Genomic DNA, 6,000 nt, shown 5'->3' with positions numbered 1-6,000 from the left:
GAGCAAGGTGGGAGTGGTAGGAAATGAGAAAGAAGTGGGTAGGAACAAAATTATCTAAACAGACGTTATATTTTAATGTAACAGTGATGGGAAACCACTACAGGGTTTTAAGCAGAGGAATGACACAGTTTCCTTGGTGGACAAATACTCAGATCTAGTCTGCAGAGCAAGCCTACTTTTAAACCAAGGTGAGTGCCACGAGGCCACCGTTACGATCACGTAGCAAACTCTGAGGGCTCAGAATCCATGCTCACGAGTCACACTTGCCTCTCCCATGCACATTTTTCATTGTAAAGTGATTAAGTGGGCTCTCTGGTTTCTATTGAGTTCTTGTCATTTTGATACTGTGATCAAATCAAGTGCTGTTGTCTTGAGTCGATGAGGTCTGCAGGGCCAGGTGGCATCGCCTAAGTGACTCCTTGCTCCAGGGTGCCGTTTCTCAGTCAAGCTAAAATTATACGTCCGCTCTGTAGAGCATTATGCAGCCACTAACGTATATGAAGTGCTCATGCGAATTAAAAATAACTATTGTAATATTAAGTTTAAAAAGAATATAAAGCTGCTAGCATGATCACATCATGCTTAAAAAAACAAATAAAAGGAAACATAAACTCTAATTGTTTCTATGATTCTATATTTCCATCTGTTGTTAATCATGATTACATATTATATTTAGGAAAATAAACACATTAAGGAAACCTTATTTTTTTCAAAAAGGAAATCCTTTCTCCTCTAGTAGATGCCGATACTTAGTTAAACAGAGAGGTAAAATTCTGAATTCTCTTAGCTTAAGTGCTGACTCCTGATTCTCCTTTAGGGCCAAAAGTCCTAAAATTTTCTCATGAGCTCCTTCCTGGGAACTCTCTCTTCCTCCACAGTCCCTGGAGAGTGGGCTGGACTCCAACTCTCTTCACCCAAGGACCAAAAATAAATTCTGTAACCTCACTTCATCTCAGTTTTCTGAGCTGAAAATTGGGCATGATAACTACCTCCCTTACAAATCGTAAGGATCAAATTAAATGATCCATGTAGAGTGTATACATGATCCCCTATACATAATATTTACTCAATAAACATCAGCAACCAGAGAAATCATTTCACCGGTTGGCAGCCGATACTCTCAGCAGTGGGGGGCATGATTCCCTCAGTCCTGAAGAGGGATTATTGCGGCTGATCCCAGTTTCTCTTCCAATGATTGAAGAGAAAGACAATATGTTCTGGAGTTTCTCTTTCCTCTGGATTCGTCTCTGAACTCATTTCCCACCAGGGACTACATTTCTTACAATTAAAAAATAAAATAAAAAGAGCATTTGCTATGCTTTCATTGTATTTTCCTCCCCCTTCATCTCAACTAATTTCTCTTCTCCATTTGTTCCATGTATATCTTTCTGAACTTGTTTTGCTACCACAATTCACATATAATGCAGAGATTATTCATCTTTTAAAAAATGTGTTATTCTGAATATCTTCTCACTCTTTTCACCAACTTTACAAACTGCCTCAGGATATTGAAAAAGGGTACATTCTCACTTGGAGGAAAATGTTTAAAATATAATTTAAATAGGTAGTTAAACACATTTCCCTGAAGGTTATCATTTGGTAATTTGATATTTTAATATCAGTGTAAGCTCTTGACATGGCCTGCCCCTTCCCAAAGAGACCCATGAAAAGAATGTGTCTCTGAACAATTTCCTAGCTGAAGTGGGTTTTATTATGTGTCCCCAATCATAATGATCTTCATTGCATTGTAAAGAATCGGTGTTGTACACCAAATTCTCTATTAACCATCACAATGTGTACAAATTATCTCCATTCCAGAACATCTCAAGGGTCCAGGCTGTTTGTATATGATAAGAGCTCACTGAGACCCAAATTAAGAAAAATTAAAATAAATGAATAGGAAAAATACTGCTGTTTCACCGTCAGTGCTTAAAAGGAATGTGTCACAACACAAATGTAAGGATGGTTCTTTGGAAGAAAGACCCTCTCTAGTCAATTTAAAATTTTAAAAACATAAGCTGTAATAGTTTTTGTACGTTAAAATTTAATTGAATGAGCTACAAATTTTAATTACGGATGCTAAGGTCTTAGCAGGTAAAGAAGCCAACTTTTGATATTTAGGTGGCTGAGTTTCTAAAGTTCCTCTCACTCTGACTAAAGACATCGATTTAGTTTCCTTCTCAATTATCAAGGCCTTTACCTTTCCATTAAGTTTAAAGGTTACAGTAAAATGGCTGGATTTCACATATACCTAGAAAAGGATGTGTAAAGCCAGTACCAGTAAATGTGAGGAGGCGCATAATGAGCTCAGGCTGTGAGAGAGGAAAGTGCTAATACAGGAAATACAAAAACGTGGCAGAGTGTTTACTATTGTGCCAATCACTTTTCAGGACACAAGAAATATAGTGGCTTTTTTTTTTTTTTTTAATGAGTGTGATGTGGAAATGAGGCTAACGAGAAGAGGCAATAGGAACAAAAGGGTCTAAAACTATGCTTTCTTTGCCAAGTGGAAGAACAAAGAGCAGATAAAATTCTTTCAGTGCTCAGAAAAATGAGGAGCGATGATTTCGGAGGAAAATTATGTATTCAGGAGGCCTCTTTCATTTAGAAGAGACAGAAGAGTTTCTATTTCCACATGTATAAACAAAAAAATAGGACTTTATTATACAGCAAAAAATTCTTATTAATAAATGGCTTCAGGAGCAGCTGAATTCAGGTACTCAAAAGTCCTTATCAAGGCTAAGGCTTGCTCTTTTTATATCTTGGCTATGCTGTGCTGTCTGGGCTTCATTTTTTAGACTGCGTACTTTCTCTTGCTGGCAAAACAGATGTCAAGGGCTCCAACCTTGCATTATATTCTCTCAGCAACTGCATGAGAAAGAATGCCTTCTTTCTGTTCTTTTCATCAAAAGCTCCCAGTATATCAGAAGCTCTAAATGGACCAACTTGGGTCAAGGGTTCATCCCTACACCAATCTCTACAGCCAGAGGGAAGCCATTCCTGTGTCAATGTTCATCTGAATCCCATAGATTGCGAATGCAATAGTGGGACTTTCTCAAGGGGGATATCAGGGTGCTGGATCCAGAAAATGGAGCCAAAAGAATATCTGTTTACTGTCAAAGGTAAAAATAAAATAATTCAATCTGAATTCAGTGAAGGATATTGACAAAGAAAGGGAAATAAAAATTAAGTGCCTTCTTTCCTAGTGTTGACTCCTCATTTGCACTCAAAAACCTAGATCCTGACTTTCAGAAGGGGAGAAATATACCTAGATAATATTTCTTCTCTTTTTATTTCTTTCTAACCAACTTATAGATTAAGTCCTGCATGCTGATACTTCGTGTTTTGTACTCGATGCTTAGTTGAATGGTATCAAAAATTTTTTAAAAATATATCTTTATTGATTTCAGAGAGAGGGAAGGAGAGGGAGAGAGAGAGAAACATCAATGATGAGAGTCACTGATCGGCTGCCTCCTGCACGCCCCCGACTGGGGATCAAGCCCACAACCTGGGCATGTGCCCTGACCGGGAATCGAACCCCGATCACCTGGATCCTAGGTCAGCGCTCAACCGCTGAGCCACGCCCAGCCGGGCTGTATCAAAACTTTAAAGAGAAGAGGGCACAATCCAAACATCCGTGCTACAGCAACAAGTGGCATTAAACCACCTGTGAGCTTGGGGGTGGAGGGTGGGTGGTGGAGGTGAGGAGGGAGGAGAAGAGACCAGAGAAGCATCAAGGTTACAAGACGCAAAGAACATAATGAGCAACAATCGCAGTTATCTTGACCTTTAGGGCCAGCTGAATGGAGAAGGGAAGAAAAGGAAAACTTAACAACATAAAATAACCATAGTCTCCTGCACGAGAAAGCCATCATAATCTTTCTCTATGATAACTTTAAAAAGTGGCTTTGTGGGGTGGTCATCTATTTTTTCTCAATTACCTCTCTAATATGTGTTTCTCCTGATACACAAAGGGTCCTATATAATTCAATCCTTCTGTTGCTGAGATGTCTGAGGCACCCACCTAGCAGAGATTGACAATGTCTCCCTTCAACCCCAATTTAATGAGGCTTGTTGAGTTCAAGGCCCGCAGACACAAATTTTTGATTTGGCTATGAAAAATGTGAAAAATCTGGAAAATGATAATTTATAAGGCATACTAATAAAGTAGGAACTATTAATGAAAAGGGACTTTTATAATAATTGACCATCTCTTACTTAGTATGAATATAAATACCTCTAAGTTAAAGCCTCCACAAGCTAAGTTAGCGTGACTTCGTAAGAGCAGGGAAGAATATATTTGTCTAAACTCTATCTGGCACAATCAAATTATTAAATTGGATGTGGAAGAAAAAGAACAAATACTCAGGTAAACCTGTGAAACTGATTGGTATATGGAAGGTTGCACGTCTGATATGAGAACAAAGTGTAGGCGGTGCCCAGTGATTCACTCATGAAATAAACAGGGGACAAGCAGGAAATAACATTTATAACCCCAGATGCATGTATACCAATTTCAGAGCATGGATAACAAAGTGAACTTGAGATTTGCACACTAACTGGTATATTTTATCAACCGATATAATTATATCTATATTCATATATTTATGTATGTATATATTTTTTAAGTGTTGAGAATGATCTTCAGATTTATAAAAAAGCATAATGAACATTATTGGTAAGACTTCTCATTATTGGTAGTTGGATGAATTACAGAAAAGCACCTATTGAGTTGTGAGGCTACGTTTAAGACTACTAAAATCTGGTGTTTGAAATTACTATGCTGTTTCATCCATCGTAGAGAAATGGGCTTGGTGCCACAGGCTGTAAATAGAGAGGTAGTTTTTATTTTTAAAAAGGACAGGAATTAGCTGCATACAAACTTTAGGCTTCTAAGCCTGAGGTGAATCTTAAGCACAATGTAATAATTATTAAAGAAATGAAGCTCTCTGTTCCTCCCTATTCCACAAAGAGCTGCATCTTCTTGTGCTGTGCCAGCCACATCCCTGAGACACTGGAAAAGTGGATACTGTCCTTATCAATGACCCCTTCACTGACCTTAACTACATGGTCTACATATTTCAGTATGATTCTATCTGTGGCAAGTTATGGTACAAAGCTGAGAACAGGAAGCTTGTCATCAATGGAAAGTCCATATCCATCTTCCAGGAATGAGTTCCTGCCCACACCAAATGGGATGATGCTGTACTAATGTGTATGGAGTCCACTTGTGCTTCCACTACCTTGGAGAAAGCTGGGGCTCACTTGAAGAACAAAGCCAGAACAGTCATCATCACTTCTGCCCCTTCTGCTAATGCAACCATGTTTGGGCATAAACCATGAGAGATATGACAATACCCTCAAGATTGTCATCAACCTTCTTCCACTACCAACTGCTTTGCCCCTTTGGCCAAGGTTATTCATGACAACCTGGGCATCATGGAGGGAATTCATGACCACAGTTCATGCCATCAGGGCCACCCAGAAAACCATAATGGTTCCTTTGGGAAGCTGTGGCGTGATGGGCATGGGGATACCCAGAACATCATCCTATTGGTGCTATCAAGGCTGTGGACAAAGTCACCCCTAAACTGAAGGGAAAGTTCACTGGCATGGCCTCCTGTATCCCAGTCCCAATGTGTTAGTTATGGATCTGACCTACATTCTGGAGAAAACTACCAAATATGATGACATTAAGAAGGGCATCCTGGCCTATACTGAAAACCACACTGTCTCTGGTGACTTTAACAGTAGCACCCACTCTTTTGCTTTTGATGCTGGGGCTGGCATTGCCCCCAGTGATGACTTTGTTAATCTCATTTCCAGGTATGATCATTAATTTGGCTACAGAAACAGGGTGGCTACAGAACATGGTCCACATGTTCTCTGAGGAGTAACAGGCCTGTGGACCACTAGCCTCAATGAAAGGATAAGAAGGAAGAAAGGGGCCAAGAGCTTCTGGGGAGTCCCTGCCCCAGCTCAGTCCCCCAACACATTAAG

At 39.5% G+C, this 6,000-nt stretch overlaps 1 pseudogene; it reads left to right on the top strand.

The window, feature by feature from the left end:
* Positions 1–5,019: 5,019 nt before the first annotated feature.
* On the top strand, positions 5,020–5,897 carry LOC148092033 (glyceraldehyde-3-phosphate dehydrogenase pseudogene; annotated as a pseudogene).
* The last annotated feature ends 103 nt before the right edge of the window (positions 5,898–6,000 follow it).

This window comes from Miniopterus natalensis, chromosome 11 (assembly GCF_054644295.1).
Source record: "Miniopterus natalensis isolate mMinNat1 chromosome 11, mMinNat1.hap1, whole genome shotgun sequence".
Taxonomy (NCBI): Eukaryota; Metazoa; Chordata; class Mammalia; order Chiroptera; family Miniopteridae; genus Miniopterus; species Miniopterus natalensis.
This window is presented reverse-complemented; position numbering and strand designations above follow the sequence as displayed.